This window comes from Sphaeramia orbicularis, chromosome 19, assembly GCF_902148855.1.
Source record: "Sphaeramia orbicularis chromosome 19, fSphaOr1.1, whole genome shotgun sequence".
Taxonomy (NCBI): domain Eukaryota; kingdom Metazoa; phylum Chordata; class Actinopteri; order Kurtiformes; family Apogonidae; genus Sphaeramia; species Sphaeramia orbicularis.
The window spans coordinates 3,405,823-3,432,072 of record NC_043975.1 but is presented as its reverse complement, the minus strand read 5'-3'; the positions used below and the strand labels follow the sequence as shown (position 1 = coordinate 3,432,072).

Genomic DNA, 26,250 nt, shown 5'->3' with positions numbered 1-26,250 from the left:
TGACCTCTGTGCTTTTTTGTTTTGTAGTGTCTTCTACATATTTTTGTCTTTTTCCTTCTCCTGTGGAACTTCATCTTTTATAAACTCTGCTTCTGTCTTATTTCATAAAATAAATCCACACATTATTTGTGTATATTTTCTTTTGACAGTTGGCGACCCAATAAAAACAGCTCCATGACCTGTTTTGGGTCCCGACCCTGAATTTGGGCAACACATTAGCGACTTTTTTAGTTTTTCTTTATTCACTAAAACAGACAGTTTTAGTCACAAAAAAAAACCATAAAAACAGAAATCAGTGGTTTGTAAACATACATTGACCGGTTTCTGCTGTATTTTTCATCAAATTCACCTTTAACAGTCATTTATTTTATGTTAATGTCATATTTTCAGTCACTAGTAGATGTTTTGTGTCTGTTTTGTTACAGTAAACTGGATGAAGACAACCTGTACATGGCCTATGCAGACATCATGGCGAAGGTACGACCTGAAGAACCTTCTCAATTATTCATGATGAATGATGATGATGATGATGGTCGGTTCTTCTATATGTTTAATCTGTCTCTTGTTTTGTCAGAGTTGTCACGATGAAGAGGATGAAGATGGCGAGGAGGTGAAGAGTTTTGAGGTAGGTCTTTCTATCCGTCCATCTTCGTGCGGGTCTTATTTTCAGACTGACGTGTTGGGTGGTTTGGTGGGTTTTTTGGTTTGTTTGTTTTTTCTCGGTGAACAGGAGAAGGAGATGGAGAAGCAGAAACTGTTTGTATCAACAGGCTCGACTTCACGACCGCGGAGCTGCAGAGATGGTTTTACAAACCATCAGCGCCAGTAAAGGTGGAAGAAAAAATTACAAAAACAACACCGAACAGAAGAGAAAGAGATGCACTGAAGTCTGAAAGTGAAGCACTGACAGAAGGAAGGAAAGAAAGAAGGAACCAAGGGAAGGAGAAAGGATGGAAGGAAAGAAGGAAGGAAGGGGGGAGGAAGGATGTAAGAAAAGAAGAAAGGGCCTGGAGGAAGGATGGAAAGAAAGAAAGGAGGGGTGGAGGAGGGATGGAAGGGAAAGAAAAGAAAGAAAGAAAGAAAGAAAGAAAGAAAAGAAAGAAGAAGAAGAAAGTGCCGGAAAGGTACAGAAGGAAAGGGGTGGAGGAGGGATGAAAGGTGTGGAAGGAAGGAGGGAAGGGGTGGAAGGAAGGGGTTGGAAGGAAAGAGGAAAGAAAAAGGACGGGTGAGGAGGTGGAAGGGAAGGGGAGGAAAGAAAGAAAGAAGAAGAAAGAAAGAAAGAAAGAAAGAAAGAAAGAAAAAAGAAGAAGAAAGAAAGAAAAGATGCAAGGAAGGAAAGAGGCAAGGTAAGAAGGAAGGGGTAGATGAGGGATGGAAGGTAATAAAGAAGGGGTGAAAGGAAAGAGGGAAAGGAAGGAGGAGGATGGAAGGAAAGAAGGAAGGGGAGAAGGAGGGAGAGAAGGAAAGAAGGAAGGAGCAGAGGAGCGATGGAAGGAGGAAAGAAAGAAGGAAGGGAGGAAGATGGATGAAGGAAGGAAGGAGCAGAGGAGCGATGGAAGGAAAGAAGGAAGGGAAGGAGGAGGGATGGAAGGGGAGAAGGTAGGGAAGAAGGAAGGAAGAAAGAGGGAATGGAAGAAGGAAGGATGGAAAAAAAAAGAAAGGGGTGGATGAGGGATGGAAAGAACGAGGACAGAAGAACTGCATGTGTTTCCTGTTTTTTTTTTTCTGGTTCAGGTGAGATGGTCCGATGGTGGCGTCCACTCTGAAGCTGGGCATCGCCATCCTGACGGAGGGAACTCCACCGTCCAGCAGTACTGCACTCAGTAACACTGGAACTGACCTACAGTCTGTGTATGTGTGGGTGTAGTACCGCTGACGGCCACGAGAGGCGCCTCCCACAGACTGACACGGAACCTCTGTTTGGCAGAAAATGGCTGGATTATCTCAAGACAAGAAGGACGTGGGCTTCTTTCAGAGTCTGGCTGGGCTGATGCAGTCCTGCAGTAATTTACATACCTGTTACCACAACTGTTACACACCTGTTACACACTGTTACACAACTGTTAGACACCTGGTTACACAACTGTTACCACATCTCACACACACCTGTTACACAACTGTTACACACCTGTTACACAATGGTTACACAACTGTTACACACCCATTACACAATCTGTTACACACTGTTACACATCTGTTACACACCCATTACACATCTGTTACACAACTGTTACACATCTGTTACACACCCATTACACATCTGTTACACAACTGTTACACATCTGTTACACACCATACACATCGTTACACAACTGTTACACATCTGTTACACACCCATTAACACTGTTACACAACTGTTACAACGTCTCACGTATTGACTGTATGAAGATGAACTGAACAAACATTCAAAGGGGAAGGAGCGGTTATACAGATCGGTTGCTTTTACAGATCCCCGATCCAGCTAAAATTTTGATATTGGAGCCGATATCTGATCCTAATGTCGGATCAGTGCAACCTTAAAACAAATTGTGACAAATAGTATGAGTTTCTATAACATGAAGTGCTAAGTGTGCATAATATACTCACTTGGATACTGGAAGGGTTATGAAAGAGTAGATTATAGTCAGAACAGTGGCATGTAACAGGGAAAGATTAACATTATAACGCGAAAAATATTAGATTATAGTAGAATTACATTACAGTAGATGAGATTAGACTAGATTAGATTAGATCTGATTAGATTATTTTAGATGAGATTAGATAAACTAGATTAGATTAGACTATTTTGTATTACATTAGGTTAGATTATTTTAGATTAGATCAGACTAGATTAGATTAGACTAGATTATATTACATTAGATTAGATATTTTAGATTAGATCGAACTAATTACAGTAGATTAGACGAGATTCAATTAGAGTAGATTAGAGTAGACTAGATTAGATTCAGTTAGAGTAGATCTAGACTACATTAGATTAGATTAGATTAGATTAGATTAGACTAGATTAGATTATTTTAGATTAGATCAGACTGTTATTTAGATTAGATGAGACTAGATTAGATTATATTACAATTACTTTGATTTGTTTCAGTTGACTACATTAGATTATATTAAATTAGATTAGATTCGATTATTTTAGATTACATTAGACTATTATTTTAGATTAGACTAGATTATTTTAGACTAGATTACATTGATTCAATTCAATTAATATTAGATTAGACTAGATTAAATAGATTAGGCTAGATTATTTATTTTAGACAGATTAGATTAGGCTTGATCAGATTAGACAATATTATTTACATAGACTAGATAGAGTTGATTAGATTAGACTAGATATTTTAGATAAGATAGACTTGACTAGATTATGTTAGATTAGATTAGAGACTTGATTGATCCACAATGGGGAAATTCAGTGGTCGAAGCAACAATAGAATGAAATGCAAGGAAAAAATGTGTATAGATAGTGCAAAAGACAAACAATAAAACAATAATAATAATAATTGTACTAACTAGTAAAACTCTACAGATTATGTACATATTTACAACATATGTAGACATATCATTTAGTATGTTGATACAACTTGACTAGATTATGTTAGATTGTATTTTGGTACATGATACTGCTTATTTTTTTTTGTTTTCCCCAGCAGTAATACACCTCTGTAACTGTCAATAAACATAATTAATGTTTCCTATACAGTGGATTTATGGTCTTATTTGAACAGGTTTTTAGAGGAAACACACGTAACACATTGACGGTTCGGTTTTGTTGTAGCGTTCTGGATCTAAATGCGTTTTGAGCGTCAGAATAAAGCTGAAGGTCTGGGGGATGGTGACGGAGGAAGGCTCAGGTAAGATTCACCTTCTGTATAATATGAAATATACTCCCATCATCTGATTAAAGTCACACCGATAGAAACGTCCACTCAACACCACCCTTAAGAACCCAAACCAGGGGATTTGACCTGATTTTCCCGGAGCAGGTGAAACAGCTTGAATGTGTTCTAAATGAAATCAGTGGAAAAATGGCGGCTGGAATCCCAGATTTCAGCATGTTTTGGCTGATTAATGACGTAGAAAATCCTTTTATTCATCACTTTTTACTGTGTTTTTCACTCTTATTCCATGGAAGTTGTTTTTTTTTCTTTTTTTAGCCCTTCGTTATTCTGCGTTGTCTTATTTTCTATTTTTCTTCCATCTCTTTGGTTTATCGGTTGTAAGCAGTATCGACCTGCTGTTCAGTGCTTTATCATTTATTTCCTCATGTGTCTGTGCTTATGATTTGCCCGTTAAAACCTTCTGTATTTACACATTTATTACAAACGCTCACAGTTGAAATCAGTGACCCGGTTGTGGACTCTGTAGCCCAGAAGAGTCCAGGATGGTCTTTATCCCTTTAAAACCACATTTGAAAGTATTTCTGGATAATTATGAGGGGTTATTGACGCCTGTTTGGAGAATATTTGTAATTATTGCAGTCTGTTGAAAGGAATATTTAAAGAAAAGAAAGGAGAGCAGGGTTAGGACAAAAACAAAAACCACAATAAAAAGTTTAATAAGAGTCTGACATTTTCAAGATAAATGTCAAATAATTAGAAGTCATAAATAAAGGTTAGAGGATGAATTTTGGTCCAGAGTAAAAATGTGAAGTGAAGAAACTAGACTATTTTTTTTTTTAATTTTTATCTTTAAAAATGACACAGTAACAAAAAGTTAAACAAGTAAGTTAAAAAAAAGCCAAAAAATTACATAAAATAAAAGAAAAAAATGTAACAAGATGGAAATGCCTTAAAACAATGTACAATAAAAAAAACATTTAAAAAAAAACAAAAACCAATACATGAAAATGTTGGAAAAATTTAACAATACAAAACATAAAAGATGAAAATAATGTAAAACGTAAAAAAAAAGATGAAAGTGACTAAATGACAATATGTAATGAATACTATGCATAAAAAAAGAGTATTTTACTATTTGCAGCATCACCCACTAGATGTCACTAAATATTACGCATTGAACCTTTAAATATTCACTGTCAAAAGAGCATGAACCCGTCATGGAAAAAGTGGTTTAATTAAATGTACATTTAGTTGAAAATAATAACATTACAAGGTGGTAATAAGCAGATACGATCATAATAAAGTGATAATAAGGTGATAATAAAATGGTAAAGTGACAATAATAAGTTGATAAAGGGATAATAAATTGATAATAAGGTGATAATGTTAATAAAGTGATAATAAGGTGATACTAAGTGATAATAAGTTAATAAAGTGATAACTAGAAGCACTCGGAGAGCGCAGACCTCCGCCAAGGTTGATCAGTGGCCCCCCCTGTGGGCCCCCAAGGAGGTTATGTTTTTGCCAGGGTTTGTTTGTTTGTTTGTTTGTTTGTCTGTCGTCTGTCCGTTAGTGTGCAACATAACTCAAAAAGTTATGGACAGATTTTGATGAAATTTTCAGGGTTTGTTGGAAATGGGCCCCCCCCGTGGACCCCCCCACCCCCGATCACCACCAAAATTTAATCATTTCTTCCTTATCCCATTTCCAACAAACCCTGAAAATTTCATCAAAATCTGTCCATAATTTTTTGAGTTATGTTGCACACTAACGGACAGACAAACAACAGACAGACAAACAACAAAAACCCTGGCAAAAACATAACCTCCTGGCGGAGGTAAGGTGATAATAAAGTGATAATAAGTTAATAAAATGATAATAAGGTGATAATAAGTTAAAGTGATAATAAGGTGATAATAAGTTAATAAAGTGATAATAAGATGATAAAATGATAATAAATTGATAATAAGGTGATAATAAGTTAATGAAGTGATAATAAATTGATAATAAGGTGATAATAAAGTGGTAATAATGTGGTGACCCTAACGACCTCCTAATTATCTGTAAATAGTTTCGGGCTCTTCCTGCTACTCGTCCACATCCGTTTCCGATGTTATATTTTCGATACTACCACTCTTCACTCGTACAGGTTTTCTGTCAACACATGCTTTTGTTTAGTCTTTTTTCCATGTTGACCAAACAAATGAATTCGGAAGTTTTTGAAGCTCTTTTCCCTATATGTAATCTTTTTTTCTTTGTTTCTTTCTTTGTTTCTTACTTTCTTTCTCTCTTTCTTTCTTCCCCCTGTTTTTCTTTCCTTTTTTTCCTCATTTTGGTTTTTATACTGCACTTTTCTTCCTTCCTCAGTCATCACTCATGAAGCGTGGTAATTATGCCTTCTGCCATTTTCTTGTGTGTTGGTCGGTCTCTCCTCCTCTTCCTCTTCTTCTATGGTTGGTTTTAGTCGTTGTGTCAGTTCTGTCCAGGTCCTGAGTGTAGATCCTCCAAACCCTCGTCCTCGACTCGCTCTCTGCTTCTAGCTTCTTTTGTGCCCTTCCCTTCCCGATACTTTTGTTTGTTTCTTTTGTTTTGTTTCGTTTTTGTTTTCATTAGGGCAAATTCCTAAGCTGCTCTCTGGCTGGTTTTCGTAGTAGGTCTTTTCTAATACTGATACAAATGTCAAAACCTGAACATGTTTCTGGTGATGTTTTGGATTTTACCGAGGTTTTAGAAGTGTAGCTGTAGTAACAAAACCCCGCCATCTAAACCTGATACCCCCACCCCCCCACCCCCTCAGGATTTGTACAGCATCTGGGACATTGTAAATATTACTAATTATGAGTATTTATCCCTCCCCACCTCCATCGTCTACCTCCACCCTCTGTCATCCAGGTCAGCCTACAGTCAGATGGGTTGTTGTGTCTCGGTCATGAAGATGGTACTGTGTCGGTGATTTCTGTCGTGAAATGTGCGATGTGTTCTCAGCCACTTCTACTGTCTTCTCTTGACTCAATCTCTTCAAGCTGCAATGAAAAAAACGAAGAAGAAAATGTGCAAGAATAAAATGGGAGATGTCTATAAGAGCTAGATTAGCAGACTGCTAATTAGTAGCTAGCCAACTGAGCCTTACTGCTAACCTTATTTGTTCAAGTAACATGCGTTCTAGGTTTAGTTATCTTTCTCTTAACTAGTGGTTAAAATAGAAGATAAACTGAATTGGTTAGCTGCCGTAGCTAACATTTGCTGCAGTTATTTTGTTTGCTGAACTTAACTTACTAGCTACTAATGTTAGCTGATTTTGGCTACTTAAAAAAATACAAATTAAACTTTTATGTATTTGATCGTATAAATCTTGCATTTCTAACTACTAAAACCAGTGATAAAAAATGTTTATTTTCAAAGGTAATATTTAATATTTTGTCTGCTGTAAATTTTGGCGGATTTCTTGTGTTTAAATAAAATTGCTAAGAATTTTATAAGTTATAAAAGGTAAGATTCACACTTCTGTCTTCTCTCGACTCAATCCTCTATAAGATGCAATGGAAAAACTGAAGAAAACATGCAAGAATAAAATGGTAGATGTCTTTTAAGAGCTATGCTAACAGCTAGACATGCTAATTAGTATGCTAGCATCTGATCCATACCACAAATTTAGTCAAAATAAATCAAAATGTGTTCTCGATTTAGTTATCTTTTTTTACTAGCAGTGAAATAGAACTGGTAAGCTATTGTTAGCTAACATTAGCTGGTATTATTCTGTCACCTAAAGTTCGCTCACTAGCAAGGTAAAGTTAGCTAATATGGGTACTCAAAAAAATAGAAATTAAACTTGTATGTATTTGATCGTATGTCTTTAGCCCAGAATCTGCTGTAAATGTTGGCGGATTTCTTGGATTTGAATAAAATCACTAAGAAATTCACGCTTCTGTCTTCTCTTTGCCTCAGTCTCTTCAAGTGGCAAGCTAGACATGTAATAGTTAAATGCTAATTAGCATGCTAGCATCTAGCCCCTACTACAAACCTAATTTATTGAAGGTAAAACGTGGTCTAGATTTAGTTATCTAAAATAGAAGATGAACTGAATTGGTGAGCTGTCGTTAGCTAACATTAGCTGTTGTTATTTTGTTTGCTAAATTGGCTAACAAGCAAGCTACTGGTAGCCGATCTGGCTACTCAAAAAACATGATTAAATGGAGAAGTGTTTACGTAAATATATAAATAAAAGTAAAAAGTCACAACAATAATAAATAAATACTTAATAAATGCATCAGTCTGGATCAGGGATCTTTGTTAAACCTGTCAAATGCATCATAAATAGTGGTTGCAGCGCTGCTCCTGTCATTTTCACTTTATGTCTGTTCTGTCTTCATCCTGTCTTTACTTCTTCTTTTCTTTTCTCTTTCCCTGTTCATGTTTGGACTTTAAAGTGGTTGTTATTGGTCTGATGGAGGGTGAACTCTGATCTGTCTTCTAGTTCTTTTCCCTCTTCTTCTTGCTCTGTCTCCTTTTTCTTCTTTGTCTTTTTCTCCTTCCTCTTCTTCTTCTCTTTGTTTTTCTTCTTCCTTCTTCTCCCTCTTCCTCTTTTCCTTCTCCATCATCTTCCTCTTTGTCTCCTTTTTCTTTTTCTTCCTCTTTTTTGTTTCCTTCTTTTTCTTCATCTTTTTCGTCATCTTTTTCTTCTCCTTCTCCTCCTACTTCTCCTTCTTCATCTTCTTTGTCTTCTTTTCCTTCTTTTCCTCCTTTTTTCATCTCCTTCTTCTCTCCTTCTCCTGTTTGTCCTTCTCCTTTTCCTCCTTCCTCCTCCTCCTCTATCTTCTTCCTCTCTTTTGTCTCCCTCTTCTTCTCCTTCTTCTTCTCCTCCTGTTTGTCCTCCTCCTTCTTCTCCTTTTTCTTCTTCTTCTTATTTTTTTCTTTGTCTTCTTCCTGTCCTTCTCCTTCTTCTTCTTCCTCTTCTTCTTCTCCTCCCCCTTTTCCTTCTTCTCCTTCTTCATCTTTGTCTTCTTTTCCTTCCTCTCCTCCATCTTCTTCTTCTTCTTCTTCTTCTTCTTCTTCTGTGTTTACCGGCTGAGCTGTGTTCTGTAGTCAGTGCTCTTGTCCTCCATGATTGTTTTACTTCCGTGAAAACCTTTCTTTCAATAACCTGTTCCATTTTCTGATGAGTTTTGTTTTGATATACTTTCACTTAAATACAATGTTGGATTGTAGTCACATTATAAAGTATAATCCATTCGTAGGTTTTTGATAGACCAGAGGATATTCTTTCTGTGCTGTCACATACCATTAGTTTGTCATTTACATCCATAGACACAAACTTTCAAATAAGTTAATCTGTTCTCATTGTTTTGTTTCAGTTGTGAACAATGAACACCCTTCATCTGGTTTATCACTGTGTTGAAAAGAAGCCTCAAAGTGCCTAAATACGATCACACCACATGAACGGAATTACTCGTTAAATCTCTTTCACTAAAAAAAAAAAAAGCATTATAAAGTGGCAGACGTTAGGGAGCATCTCACCCAGCAGGATTTTGGGTAGGGGGGGTGGTTTTGGCTCTAGGTTGAGGGGAAAAGTAAAGGTTTAAGGACTTGAAATGTTGTGGAACATCTTTGGGGTAAGTCGGCAAGTTTGTTCAAAGAATTGGGAAATATTGATATTTGAAATTTTTAGGATTTTTGAAATTTTAAAAATCCCCATTGGTTTATAATGAGAATAAAGTGAAAACAGTGGAAGGTATTGATATAATTCCTATAAGTAATAGGTAGGAAGTCACATATGGGCTTTCATTTGGTGCCATGACCTTTGACCTTGAGTGACCTTGAAATTTCTAGAAGGAAATCTGGATATAGATGACCTTGGGTCGACCTTTCTTCTCCAAAACCATCAGCCACAATCAATTGAAATCACAGCAGAGGTTCCATGGGGTAAGGTCTACCACGCTTGTTCAAAGAATTGAGGAATGTTGATTTTTGATTTTTTTTTTTTTTTTTTAATGAATTTTTTAAATCTTAAAAAACCCCATTGGTTTATAATGGGAAAAATTCAAAGTGCTATAACTTAAACAGTTGAAGATATTGATATAATTACTATTGGCAATAGCATAGGTAGTCACATATGGGCTTTCATTTGGTGCCATGACCTTTGACCTTGAGTGACCTTGAACCTTCTAGAAATCTGGATATAGATGACCTTGGTGTCTGACCTTTCATCTCAAAAACTATCAGCCACAATCAATTGAATTCACAACAGAGGTTCCATGGGGTAAGGTCTTGCCAGTTTGTTGAAAGAATTACTGGTACATACCAATTTTTTGATTTTTTTTTTTCTTTTGGAATTTTGACATTTAAAAATCCTCATTGGTTTATAATGAGAAAAATTCAAAGTGCTATAACTTAAACAGTTGAGATATTGATATAATTACTGTTGACAATAGATTGGAAATCGCATTGGGCTTTCATTTTGGTGCCATGACCTTTGACCTTGAAAGGTCATATGAATGTTAATTAATGTCTTTAAATATGCCGTTGCACTACAAGACCCTTGGTCCTATTTTTTTTTACCAACTTAAGATCAAATTGGTCTGGATGTGGAACCTGAACTTAAACATATTGAACACCCTTGGCTTACTATGTCTTCAGTGTAATTTTTGCACTTTGAAATAGGCTCAAATGGATTTGAAAACAGACATGATGAGATGTTATCACTAACAAAATTATACTTAAATATTGTTAAAGTATTAAAGACTTTACTAATTTCCATTATCACCAGCATTGATGAGCTTCACCACCTTCACTTTGCACCTTAAACCATGTTTTACTGTGTGACATCACTTTAATGGTTAATAAAACTGTAACTGAATCCTGGGGTGGGGTCTTACTGCTGCTCTCCATGCTTTAGGCTTTAAATTTTATGCACATACAAGAACAGGGATGTCAAACAGTGCATTTCGACTACTCCCCTTTTCTAAGTAGTTATGAGTATGACTCGTACAGCAGATGCGTTTAATTCGACCCGTAGTTCAATAATATTCTACTAAAAGTAGTTAAAAGTGCACTTTGAGCCTGTTTCCGACATCAGATTTCTCTCCCTCAGCCCAGTCAGTTCGTTGTCATCCCTCTATGAATGTACTCAGCTGTGGTTTCTATAGTGTGTCACTTCCGGTGCAGTGTCTCATCCTCCTCTATGACCCTGTTTTGTTCTGTTCTATTTCTTGTTGGCATTTTACGGTTCAAAGCAGCATTTTAGCACAGTCGCTCCTCCATAACTCCCACCAAAGAAAGCAGTATAATCAGAGGCCCCTACCACCATGTTAAATGCTCTGAGAAGAGCTCCGCCCTATGTTCCATTCCTATCACAGGTACCAGGGAACATAGGTACTGGGGAACATAGATACTGGGGAATATAGGTACCTGGGAACATAGGCACTAGGGAACATAGGCACCAGAGAACATAGGCACTAGGGAACATAGGCACTGGGGAACATAAGTACCGGGGAATATAGGTACTGGGGAACATAGGTATGGGGAATATAGGCACTGGGGAACATAGGCACCTGGGAGCATAGGTACCAAGGATAGGTACCGGGAACATAGGCACTAGGGAACATAGGCACCAGAGAACATAGGCACTAGGGAACATAGGCACCGGGGAACATGGGCACCTGGGAACATAGGCAGTAGGGAACATAGGCACCAGGGAACATAGGCTTTAGGGAACATAAACACTGGGGAACATAGATTTTAGGGAGCATAGATACCGGAGAGCATAGGCACCAGGGTACATAGGCACCAATGAATATAGGCCAGGGGAACATAGGCACCAGGGAACATAAGCACTAGGGAACATAGGCACCAGGGAACATAGATACCAGGGAGCATAGATACCAGGGAGCATAGGTACTGGGGAACATAGGCACTAGAGAACATAGGCACCTGGGAACATAAGTTCTAGGGAACATAGGCACCAGGGAACATAGATACCAGGGAGCATAGATACCAGGGAGCATAGGTACCGGGGAACATAGGCACTAGAGAACATAGGCACCTGGGAACATAAGTTCTAGGGAACATAGGCACCGGGGAACATAGCTAGGCTACCAGGGAACCTAGGTGGGCCTCCCTGCGTCCATGCTGAAAGTGCAGACCTGAGTGTAAAATGCTGCGGTTGTCGACCTCCACCGCCCATCCACAGCCTGTGTTGGTTTGTGTGTTGGTCTGGGATCAGAGCGCTGTTCCTCTGGTCGTACACCGTTCACTGACTGAAAGACGACGCTGGGGGTTTTCCTCCCATTAACACTTCTTCACTCTCCATCTTCTTGTGTGTCTATCCTTGTCCTACTTGTGGTCTTCCGTGTTCCCTGACTCTCTTTATGTGTCCGTGTGTCTGTCTATATGAATGTGTGTGCATCCATGCCGTGTTGTGGCGTTGCTTGTGCCTACGTGTGCGTCTGCATGGGCGTCTGTCTGTCCGTCTGTCTGTCTGTGTGTTGGTGTGTGTTTGTGTGCGTGTGCATGTATGTGCGTGTGGATGTGTGTTTCTTCTCTCTGGCCAGGTGAGAAGGTCATGCAGGATGATGAGTTCACCTGTGACCTTTTCCGCTTCCTGCAGCTGCTCTGTGAAGGACACAACTCAGGTGTGTTCACGCGGAACCGGGACGCAATGATTCTGGAGGTTTGAGAGGAAATATACAGGAGAGGAGTAGAGTTCGCAATAGTCGCTTTTCCATTGGACATCTGTGCAAAACTTTACCGATATTTACTAAATGTTGAAAAAACAGAAGTGCGTAATGTCGGTTTTTCCATTAAATCACAAATGCAATGATTTGTTTATTTATTATTGCGAGATGACAAGAGAGGTCATTCCGTAAACATGGCGACAAATGTAAATATGGTGTTGATTTACAGATATATTCATTATTATTATATATTACCCCTCTATCTCGTACTAACTTAAAAAATGATTGGGTTCCTGGTGTGTCCATGTTTCTTTTAAAACTCTTCACTTGTTGTAACATCAGTCAGCTTTTTGTTTTTTTTTTTATTCACGACTCTACTTGTGGAAAAAGGTCTTTCCATCGCAGTTTTGAGTGATAAACCAATTGCGCACGCCCAAAAAAACGCCTCTTACAAAAACTATTTATCAGAAAACAGGAGTTTTGGTGAAATTGTTGTTTATCCATTAGGTAAATTTTTATGCGCAAGTTATATTCACGCAATCTGAGGGTCAATGGAAAAGCGACTAATGACAGGAAAGGATTTATCAAGAATTAAGTCATAATATTTAGAGGAAAGAGTTTCAGTCTTATGCAGATAAAGTCAGGTGATTTTAAGAAAATGGCAAGAATATGTTTTTTTTCCTGGAATTATTTTTATAAATTGTTACTATATTTTATTATTTTATTTTATTTATTACTATAAATAAACATTTTTTTTTATTCTTTAACCCATTATAGTTCCCTCATAGAAATACTCTGAAATCCAAAATCAACCTTAGTGTGTATTGGTGGACATAACAAGACTTTATTACTTTTGTGAAATTGTTCAAAATATTTTATTGTTGTAGAAAATCAAGGTCAGTGAAGTTACCATATTTGGTCCCTTACCGTAAGTGGCCAAAATAAAGAAATCAAATGTGAACATAAAAAAATACAGGAAAAACACATGTAATATAAAAGGAACATGTATTTTAGAACCTTAGACTCCCATGTGTGCTGGTCCAGACCCCTGTCCACATCCACGTGACCCCTTTGAACATCATTCCTTACATTAGTACCTTTACTTCATGGTACTGAACATGGCAGGTCCACTCACTGTTCATGCACAGGTGGACCTTACAGACCCTGGAGACCACTTTGGACCTGAGATTGGTGACTTACTCTAACTGTTGATGTCACAGTCTGTAATGTGTGGAAATTACCAAAAAGGTCACTTGATTAAAGGTTAAGGTTAAATGTTAAAGGGTAACACACTCTACACTCCCCATAACACACAGAACATAGCATTAGCATTAGCACATTAGTAGCACTGAGCTGATAATGAAGATCTATGATGGGGGCCGACTCCAGATCTTCATCGGCAAAGATTTAACTGTGTTTGATGACTTTTGTAATATTGTGACATTTTTCCAGAACATTAATACTTTTACAGCTTTATTCTTTTAATATTACCATTGAAATTGTGACTTTTCATGAATTAACTTTTTTTTGCGAAATGTTACAATTTTATTTCCAGGATACTGCAACTTTTTACCCATATAATTCAGACTTTTTTCTGTTAATGCCAAAGCTTGATATTTGCATTATTGTGACTTTTTCCTCATAATATATGTTATATTTAATATAATTATATTATGGTGCTATCAGGCAGCTCATCTGTCAACCTATCAGTCTGCAGTTAACCCCATTAACATCCTGCAAAAGAATAAGGAAAACACAGAAAAGGATACTTTGGTCACAACAAAAGTAATTGAAGTAATTATTTCAGATACAGAATGTGGTTGACAGGTACGGAAGAGGATTAGGGCCACCGGGAAAAAAACAATTAAGGTCAAATATGTTTTTGTATTATTATTATTTTATTATATTATTATTATTATTGTGAGAAAAAAGTCAGAATTCTGAGGAAAAAGTCAGAATTCCAAGATTAAAGCCAAAATTCTGACTTTTTTCTCATAATAATAATAATTTAAAATTAAAAATATGTTGGACCTTATTTTCGATTTATTTTTTTCCAAGTGGCCCTAATCCTCCTCCTTGGACAGGTGCCTTCATAATGGTCATATTTTAAAAAGTCTTCAGAAGAGCGTCCGCTTTTATTAATTTTATTTATTTAACTTTTAGTCTATGAAGACATGCAGACCGACTAAATCACCCAGTTCATTCTAATAATTAAGATAGAATTAAGTCAACTGCTGACATTTCTGTATTTTTACACATTTTAATACATATCACAGAAAAAAAATGACTTGTATTTGCTATGTTTAAAGGTGTTTTTGCCATTATTAGCACTCGTTTCTGACCCCTTGTTACCCTGTTAATTTTCAGTCTAATATTACTCACATATATCCATTGTTAAAATAAAATAGACACTAACTGGAGAAAAAAGTCAGAATTCTGAGAAAAAAGTCAGAATTCCGAGATTAAACCCAGAATTCTGACTTTTAAATTTAATAATAATAATAATGATAATAATGATCATAATAAAGATATTGGACCTTAATTTTTTGGGGTTATTTTTTCACAGGCCCTAATCCTCCTCCATGGACAGATGCCTTCATAATGGTCATATTAAAAAAAAGTCTTCAGAAGAGTGTCTGCTTTTATTAATTTTATTTTATTTAACTTTTACCGTCTATGAAGACATGCAGACCGACTAAATCACCCACTTCATTCTAAGAAATAAAATATAATTAAGTCAACTGCTGACATTTCTGTATTTTTACCCATTTTAATACATATCAGAGAAAAAAATGACTTGTATTTACCATGTTTAAATGTGTTTTCCCATTATATGCACTTGTGTTATTTAATTTTCAGTCTAATATTACTCACATATATCCATTGTTCAAGTAAAATAGATGCTAAATATGGCTCCTCTCCATTTAATAGCAGATGTTATCCAGTATTCAGGTGCATTACAGTTAGGTCCTATGTTTGTTAATATCCCCTTAACTAAAAAAAAAAAAAGCCTAGACAGACAAATAACACAGACTGTAATGAGGGATTTTTTTATGGGGAAGTTTAGTTGCAATCTCCAACTTCACCACTAGACGTCACTAAAAATCACATATTCTGATAAAAATAGCAGCCGACAATTTTCCACAGTTTGTATGTTTGATAAAATTTAACAACACAAGTCAGAATCCTGGAAATGATTATGAGTCATAATATAACAATCCTGTTGTAGATTTCCAGAACTACTTGAGGACGCAAACAGGAAACAATACGACGGTCAACATCATCATCTCCACCGTCGACTACCTCCTCAGAGTCCAGGTTATTGTTATGATTATATATTATTTAACACTTAATTTTACGATGGAATTTAGGTTTTATTCATTGTTTTTCGAAGGAGTGTTGAAAATATTGTGTTTTGTGCAAATAAAGTCACACTTCGGAGGTTGAAACTGTATTTCCATTAGAGATGTACCTTATGTACTTATATATTCGCTGATTGATGTTTATAACCATCATATCTGATTATTTTCTTCTTTTTTTCTAACATCCTCCTCTGACTCTGCTCCAGGAGTCGATCAGTGACTTCTACTGGTATTATTCTGGAAAAGATGTCATAGATGAACAGGGCCAGAGGAATTTCTCCAAGGCAATAAACGTGGCCAAGCAAGTTTTCACACCCTCACAGAGTACATCCAGGTACAGCAATGAAAAGTGTAACAGTAAAAGAACGAACAGCTTAAATATATGAACTCAAGTTTTTTAACCCATAAAGACCCAAACAACCACTGACAAACAAAGTCATTTACCATTAATCCTATCAAAACATTTAAATAATTGGTGTAAAATACAGTTCTTCATCTTTTCATGGTTATCAGATATGACCCATTTGGACGTCCAGAGGCTCCGTAGTTACCGTGCAAACACCGTCATCTTCTACAGCATTGATTCACCAGTAAAACCCAAGGAGTTGAATCAATGACAGTGGATGGACACACAAAATGAAAAGAAAACAAAATAAATAAAATTACAAATAAAATGAACAAACAACTATGAAAATTTACAATATAGCAATTAACATGGAGAAAATAAGCAAAAAATGAACAAAAAACCAATGAAATAAGAAATAAAATGAATAAAAATGAACCAAATTAATTAAGAATGTACAAAACAGAGGCTCCGTAGTTACCATGGAAACACTGTCATCTTCTACAGCATTGATTCACCAGTAAACCCATGGAGTTGGATCAATGACAGTGGATGGACACACACAAAATGAAAAGAAAACAAAAATAATAAAATAACTAATAAAATGAACAAAAACAAGTATGAAAAATTACAATATAATCATTAACGTGGAGAAAATAAGCAAAAAAAATGAACAAAAAAATCAATGAAATAAGAAATAAAATGAATTAAAAATCAACAAAATATGGTTGCAAATGCAGTTTCTATATCCAGTTAATGATATATTTTGAAACACCGTCATCTTCTACAGCATTGATTCACCAGTAAAACCCATGACAGTGGATGGACACACTTGGTTTACGTTCAGTTAATGATAAATTTTGTTGAAAAAGTCACATTTTCTTCATTTTTCTCTGTTTCTATTATTCTGATAATTAACTTTAATCTGAGCTTTTATGAATATCTACATGATCAATGAATTAAATCTGGGAAAATACCTGATTTTTATTGAAGAAATGCAAAATGCAGAGGATAATATTATAAATGGTGATAAATTGCGTAAGAAATGTTAAACAGAGAGAAAAATTCATTTGGGAACTGCCAGAAAAGTAACACTGGGTCTTTATGGGTTAAATCAGGTTATTCAGTTATTAAAGCTGTTTTATGTCCTGATTTATTCCTTATTCCTCAATAGTCAAATACATCTTATTTAAACTTTAAGATGCTGTTAGTGTGTACAATATTCGTCCAGTTCTGATTCCTCAACCTGATGTGTATGTGATACTGGTTGTTTTCTGCTGTTTCAGGGTCCTTGTACTGGGAACCAGCAGAGTTTAGCTCACAGTCGTTTATGGGACGCTGTGGTCGGTTTCTTACATGTCTTTGCTCACATGCAAATGAAACTGTCCCAGGTGAGTTATTGTGTTAAAAGTGCAACAACCCCAAACACTTCCTTGTCCTGTGTGTGACTGTTAGAAAAGCCTTAAAAAATATCTACTCTTTGTCAAGCTTCAGCCAGTCTCATTTAGATTGAATCAGAGGATCTGGGAAATTCTCGCCAACAGTCATGTGGACAGTTCCACAAATATTCCACTGCTTTAGCGGATACAAAACCATTGCAAATGAGACCAAATATAGCATGAAATTCACAAAGAACCTGCACAAAGTGGTAGTGTGAGTACGGCATGATCATAAATGATGTAAAATCCCAGACATATGAGACAAACTCATGAGATTTTATACAAATCCCTGTTTACTGATGTAAATGAAGTTGGTGCCTTTGCCTTGTAAATGCATGAATGAGCACAGCCTCTGTTGGAGTTTGGAGACGCTGTAACACAAATTCAACTATGACACCAAACAGAATGTCAGAACTGATGTTTTTGTGAAATCCTACATAAGTTCAGCGACACTTGACATTATTTTAAGAGTGAGAATTTAGTCAAACCCGTCTCAGACCTGCCTGGATTGGAGTTTATCTGTCGAACGTCAAGTAAAGGACAAGCGTAAAGCAGCTGAAAAAGATGTCAACAGGTAATCAAAAGAAATATTTAGAAAGTGATTTTTCCTCCTGTATTTTTTTTTTTTTTTCAAATGAAGGATTCCAGTCAGATTGAGTTGCTGAAAGAACTGATGGATCTGCAGAAAGACATGGTGGTGATGCTGCTGTCGATGCTGGAGGGTGAGTTACAGTCCTTTAATTTAAAAAGAAAACAAGACCTGAGACCAGGGGTGTGAAATATAGGGATAGTCAGGTGGAAGTTAATCCTCTCCTGTTAATCAGACCTGAGCACAGCCTCTAGACAGCAGAACACTTCAGAAATACAGATTTACAATAGAAAAACATATAAAATGCATCAAAATGTATGGATTAGTTTCTTTAAATACAATTAATTTGTAGGTCACTCATTGAAATACTCTGAAATTCAAAATTTCAACCATTGTATGTTATTGGACATCGTCATCTCACTCTTTTTACCATAAAACATCTGAGCGGCACTTGCTAAAAAGTAAACACATGCAATAAAACATCTGTTTTAAGGTCATAAACTGACAAAAATCACTCATATTCACTATTTACAGCTTCAAAATTTCAATAAAATCTCTCAGAATTACTCTATAGTTTTATCAAAACCAACATGATTCTGGACCTCACTGAGGTATGGGATTGGCCTCGTATTTAATGTTTGTGGAAATTACCAAAATAGTCACTTGCCTGATAAAGGGTTAATGGGTGGTTTGTCTCTTAGTCCTGTGAAATGCTATGTAAAGTGCTGCTCTAAAATTAAATTAATTGGGTAACTTAATTGCTATTTCATAACTGTAGCCAAAATTATCATTACTATTAGATTGTGTCTATTATCTGTTGCTGATTGTTACCTCCGCCAAGGAGGTTATGTTTTTGCCAGGGTTTGTTTGTTTGTTTGTCTGTCAGTTAGTGTGCACATAACTCAATAAGTTATGGACAGATTTGGATGAAATTTTCAGGGTTTGTTGGAAATGGGATAAGGAAGAAATGATTAAATTTTGGTGGTGATCGGGGGTGGGGGGGCCCACGGGGGGGGCCACTGATCAGCCTTGGCGGGGGTCTGCACTCTCCGAGTGCTTCTAGTTGTTTATGTTGTGTATGACAAAATGATGAATAACTAATAAAAACTTAGTGTAAAAAAAAAAAATCCATCAAAATGTGTAGAAGTGAATCAGTGTTTTAGCTGATAACACAGACCAGAGGTGTCGAACTCACTTTAGTTCAGGTTCCACATCCAAACCAATAGAGCTGAACTGGGCCAGACCAGTAAAAATAACTTAATAGCTTCTAAATAATGACAACTCCAATATTTCTCTGTGTTTTAGAGTGAAAAAAGTGAAATTACCTTCAGGAAAATGTTTACATCTACATGCTAACCTTTAAGAAAATGTGAATAGTATGAACAACCTTAAATTTCTTCAGAAAAATCAGTGCAATTTTAATGATATTCTGCCTCAGTTTATCATTTACACATATATATTATAACTTACAGATCCCAGTGGATCTACAAATACACAGCACTGTTAATAACAGGCAGAATATTGGTACAATTGCACTTCTCTTAAGTCATTTCATGTTGTTCATGTTTGTACAATTTATTCTCTTTTGTTTGTATGGAAACATTTTCATGTAATTTTTTTACAGTAAAACGAAGAGACACATTTGTAGTTTGTAGTTGTCATTATTTATATATTTTATCATATATTATCTTTGAAACTGGAGCCTTTATTGGTCCTTCTGAACAACCAAAAATGTTTTTTCAAATATCAGTTTCTATGTATGAGTTTCAGTTTTGTATCATATTTGATCCATCGGGTCTCAGTGCTTAAATATTATTATTTTTAAACAAACAAAACATAATATAACCAGACATGTCTGACAAATTGGTCATTCCTTTTCTAAATGGTCCCAGTTCTTCCTCCTTCCTCATTAATGACAGTCTTGTAGTGTCACTGGAAAGGTGTCTGGTGAATGAACTCCTCCCCCTGGTGGATTATCTGTGTATTACATGTATCTATTGTATACATCAGTTTTTTCAAGAAAAATATCACACTGATCATGTAGAGGGCTTCAAAATCATGTTTATCAATCGTATATGTTTGGTGTTACAGGGTTAACTGGTCGTGACCCACTTTAGATCATATTTGTTTGTTTGTAGAACCTGGATTAAAATCACTTTTTAGTATGTTCAGTGTAGTTTTTTGCTTTCCATAAATTCATCCCACAGGCTGGACTGGGCTCTTTGGCGACCCAGTTTGGTCCCCAGGCCGTATGTTTGACAAACCTGTGGTATAGACAACATACACTCAGTCCATTTTGTGCTGTTTTTTACCAGGAAATGTGTGTGAATGGAACCATTGTGAAGCAGATGGTGGACCTGTTGGGGAATCCTCCAACAATGTGGAGATGATCCTCAAGTTCTTCGACTGTTTCCTCAAACTCAAAGACCTCACCTCGTCAGCACCCTTCAAGGAGTACGACCCGACGGAAAAAGGAAGGATGGGCTTTGATTGATCTGATTAAACACTGGAAGAACCAGCAACATAAATGCAGATAATGAAAACCAGGGTGTTTGAGCAGGACTGGAAAGTCCTTAAAAAAGTATGGAATTTTGAAACATGTCTGGAAAATTCTTAGACCACCCCTTGTTTTCTTCAGTTTCTTGTTCATTTTAATGCCTAGTACAACTAAAGGTCCATTATTTGGACAAATATAATGATAACAAAACTAGCTCATCGTAGTTTATTTCAGAGCTGATATCTATCCATTTACAATGTTTTCTTTCATAATAACCAAAATCACTTCAGTTCTTCCATCAATATAACGTCAATGTACTGACAAAACAGTGCTTTTAGACATTCCATGTTTTCTTTTCTGTCTGTTTTAGTCACATGACACACACAGGAGTTAGGACTGGATTGCATAACCATGGTTTTTCGTAACTTTGATGGTCTAATAATTTCTTCTGCGACTGTACATGAGGAAAACATATAAAAACCCTAATATGATTTAATTTACCAGTTGATACTGGAATGATTCTGGTGAAACTTGTTTGGGTGATATTCATGCACTTTTTTGATTTTCAGTTTTAAAAACGTTTCTGTCAGTAAAACATCATTTATTGTGAATTATGCATCCATTCATTCCTATATTTTAACGTGAACTGTTCTACTACACACAACAGGTACAATCTCAACCCAAAAAGAAGTAATGCAAATATAAAATACATAAAGTCGAGGTCTGGGGGATAAAAATAGCAGTTTTGAAAAAGTCTGGAATTTTTATTTGGATAAAGAGCGAACACCATATAAAAGCAGGAAGATCTGGCTAATGTCCAACTGTGACCCGACAGGCGTCATCTCTAAGAGGGACTTCCACAAGGCCATGGAGAGTCATAAACACTACACCCAGTCTGAGACGGAGTTCCTCCTGTCCTGTGCAGAGACCGATGAGAATGAGCTGCTGGACTATGAAGAGTTTGTGGAGAGATTTCATGAACCAGCAAAGGTATGACGTTATTGTCACAGGATTTATTACCTCCGCCAAGGAGGTTATGTTTTTGCCAGGGTTTGTTTGTCTGTCTGTCTGTTTGTCTGTCCGATAGTGTGCAACATAACTCAAAAAGTTATGGACAGATTTTGAAATTTTCAGGGTTTGTTGGAAATGGGATAAGGAAGAAATGATTAAATTTTGGTGGTGATTGGGGGTGGGGGGGCCACGGGGGGGCCCATTTCCAACAAACCCTGAAAATTTCATCCAAATCTGTCCATAACTTTTTGAGTTATGTTGCACACTAACGGACAGACAACAGACAAAGACAAACAAACAAACAAACCCTGGCAAAAACATAACCTCCTTGGCGTGGGGGGGCCCACGGGGGGGGGGCACTGATCAGCCTTGGCGGAGGTCTTCTAGTTTATTTATTTATTTATGAACCTTCATTTAACCAGGAAAAAATCCCATTGAGATTAAGAGCATGGGCATGTGGGAAACAGCTGGACTAGTGAACTCCTGCCAACATGAGGAAATTAGTGTAGACCTGGAGTTGATCACATCCAAGTCTGTCCAACTACACATGCCTGCACTCTAAACTGATCATCTCAAGTACAATAAAATAATAACATAATAATAATAATAATAATAATAATAATAATATAATAATAATAAACAAAGTGCTTGACACAAAAACTTGGTCAACAATTTTATGTAAATTATTTTCTGGAGGTAAATCGCTGTAAAATGTGTTAGTAATGTTTGAGGATAATAGGAGGATTAAGCACAAATAAATGACACCTTTAACACTAAATAGTTGGTAAAAAAAAAAAAAAAAAAAAACCTTTCCAAGCTTGAACTTAAACACTGTGACTGAAATAAAACCTCCAGTGGATCCTGACCTAGTGTTTGTTCATCAGTACACCTCGCAGAAACACTTACACACTGGTGACATGTTTTATTGTGGTGTCATGGATCTGACTTCAGCTACGTAGACGTCTGTGTGATGCTGTAAAAGTCCAACTCTGTGTTTTGAAGGACATCGGCTTCAACGTGGCAGTCCTGCTCACCAACCTGTCGGAGCACATGCCTCATGACACCCTCTGCAGACCTTCCTGGAGCTGGCGGAGAGCGTCCTCAACTACTTCCAGCCGTACCTGGGCCGGATCGAGATCATGGGCAGCGCCAAACGCATCGAGAGGGTCTACTTCGAAATCAGCGAATCCAGTCGGACGCAGTGGGAGAAACCTCAGGTAAAGACGCGTCCCTTAAACCGACCGGTTGGGTGAGTTCCCAGCGGCTTTTCTGAACCTCATGACCTCTGTGTCCAGGTCAAAGAGTCCAAGCGCCAGTTCATATTCGACGTGGTCAACGAAGGAGGGGAGAAGGAGAATGGAGCTGTTCGTCAACTTCTGCGAGGATACCATCTTTGAGATGCAGCTGGCGGCGCAGATGTCAGACGCCGGCGAACGCTCGGCCGTGAAGGAGGAAAGTGAGCGCGAGAAACCAGATGAGGAAAACCCAGAGATGGGCTTCTTCTCACTCACCACGGTCCGCATGGCGCTGCTGGCACTGAGATACAACGTCCTCCTGCTCATCAAGGTGAAAGAGCACAGAGTAGAGAAAAAAAAAAGACACTTTTATGATTTCCATCAACAGCATGGAACCCTTCATTGAAGTGCACTATCAGCTTATTTTTTTATGTTTTGGTTTTTCAGTAATTGTTTTTGAGTTTTTTACAGCAGTAGTGCAAAAAACATATCTAAACAATAGGAATTGTTGTTTTTATACAGAAGAGAACGTGTACAAAACACACATTCAACAAAAAAAAAAAACATCACAAAGCAAGCCACCTATCGTCCTGAACAAATGTAACGCAGTTTGTGAGACGCAAACTTATATTTAAACATAAGTACAAAATATCACTGAGAGAGGAGAGAAAAAAAGGGAGGTATTATACATCTACATACATACATACATATATCTATACGTGCATACACACATATACATACACCTACGAGGGCTGTTCAATAAGTTCATGGCCTCACCCAGAAATACTGGTTGTTATATACAGGATGTTACATTCTTTCATGATGGAATAGTGATGCTTGAACATCGATGGACCAAGTGCATTGCTGTAAATGGAGATTATGTTGAAAATAAAATATAAATTATCAGTCTGTGTTGTTCTGTTCTGGGTGAGGCCATGAACTTATTGAACGGCCCTCGTAAGTACAAATGCATACACACACATATGAAATGCGTCATGATGTATATGTATCCCCCATGAACATATGTACATGTAAGCACATATATATACATACACACATAATATACATTCAGGTTCATAAGTATTTGGACACCAGTGTTATAATGTTGTTCACCACCACAATGGATCTGAAATGGCACAATCTACATGTGATTGAAGTGTGTACGTTCAGCTTTAACTAAAGGGTTTAACAAAACACTGCATTAACCGTTTAGGAATTACAACTGTTTTAAATGTAGTCTTTCCATTTTCAGAGGCTCAGAAGTTACTAGAACACTGTCCACATGTGTCCTGTTCCCTGGATGTTCTATGACAAATGAAGCAGATAAAAAGTCTGGAGTAAAACTTAGTGTCCATGTACTAATGGGCCTGACTGGACTTATGTAGGACTTCTGTTTTAGACTAAACTTCAGAACATCTAAACCTGTGTAAATACTGTTAGTTATAGTGCAGAATGAAAACTACTCATACACTCATACACTTATAGTATTTTCCTTTTACACTTTAAATAAACTTAAGTCCATACATTTAAGAGCCTCTTTTTTGGATGTTGGGTTGTGTGACAGACTGTGTAAATGTTGGGGTTCCATTTGCAGGTGCTGTCCATGAAGAGTCTGAAGAAGCAGATGAAGAGGATCAAGAACGACGTGAAGGACATGGTGACCACGCTGGTGTCCTTCTACTGGTCTGTGCTGCTGGGACTGCTCCATGTGGCCTTCAGCGTCGCCAGAGGGTTCTGCAGGATCTTCTACAACACCTTCATGGGTGGAAACCTGGTGGAGGGCGCCAAGACAATCAAGGTGATTAGATTAGGTTAGGTTAGATTAGATTAGATTATGTTATGTTATGTTATGTTATGTTTATGTTATGTTATGTTATGTTATGTTATGTTATGTTATGTTATGTTATGTTATTAGATTAGATTCGATTCAATTTGATTAGGTTATGTTAGATTAGATTAGTTTAGTTTAGATTAGATTAGATTAGATTAGATTAGATTACATTAGATTATTTAGATTAGATTAGGTTAGATTACATTAGATTAGATTAGGTTAGATTACATTAGATTATGTTACATTAGTTTAGATTAGATTAAATTAGGTTAGATTAGATTGGATATTACGTTACATTAGATTACATTACATTACATTAGGTTAGATTAGATTAGATTACATTAAATTTGATTTGTTTTGATTAGATTATGTTACATTAGGTTAGATTAGATTACGTTACATTAGATTAGATTATGCTACATTAGGTTAGATTAGATTTGATTAGATACATTAAATTAAATTAGATTAGATTACGTTACATTAGATTAGATTACGTTACATTAGATTAGATAGAATTTGTGTAGATCCATCAGGAAATTAAGGCTCTAGTCACAGCACAACACCAAATGGTGTGTGTGTGTGTGTGTGTGTGTGTGTGTGTGTGTGTGTGTGTGTATATATATATATAAGAAATATTACAAGACAACAAGGAAAGAAAATAGTAATATCAATAGATATATAAATATAGTATATATCTATTGATATAGTAATATCAATAGATATATAAAAAAGAAAATAGGCAATTGCACATTAAAAAGTAATAGTGGAAAAAAATAGAAATAATAATAAAAAAGTAATTAAGTGATATAATAATATGCATAGTTTGTATGTATGTATGTGTTTGTATATTTTAATAATAGCAGAACTACTAATAATTATCATAAAGTGATGATAATGATAATAATACTAAGAGAACTAAATTACCAGCAACAACAAACAACATTGCACACTAGAATACAACTTAAACAACACTGCAGATATCTCATTATCGGAGGTGTTTGTAAAGTCCTGATCCGATGAACTCCATCCATCCCCAGGTGTCTGAGCTGTTGGCCAACATGCCCGATCCGACCCAGGACGAAGTCCGGGGCGAGGGGACGACCGAGACAAGAGAGCCTCGGACCGGAGCTCTGCCAAAGAGGACCTGGCCGACCTGGCGGTGAACACCAGCGAGACGGAGCTGCTGTCGGACATCTTCGGTCTGGATTTGAGGAGGGAGGGGGCCAGTATAAGATCACCCCGCACAATCCCAACGCAAGTCTGACCGAACTCCTCAACTCCCCGGTCCCTCCTCCAAACCCTCCGACACCGGCCACAGCGGCCCCGCCCGAGCTCCGACGGAGGCACCAGGTGATTGACCGAATCCAATGTCATCTTTTAGCTGAGATTGGGTTCTTTCTATTGGTCGATAACACATAAGGGTGGGCGGGGC

At 36.8% G+C, this 26,250-nt stretch overlaps 1 pseudogene; it reads left to right on the top strand.

Annotated features, from left to right (window-relative positions):
• LOC115410430 (ryanodine receptor 2-like) overlaps positions 1-26,250 on the top strand; it is a 244,401-nt pseudogene that overhangs the window by 186,529 nt on the left and 31,622 nt on the right.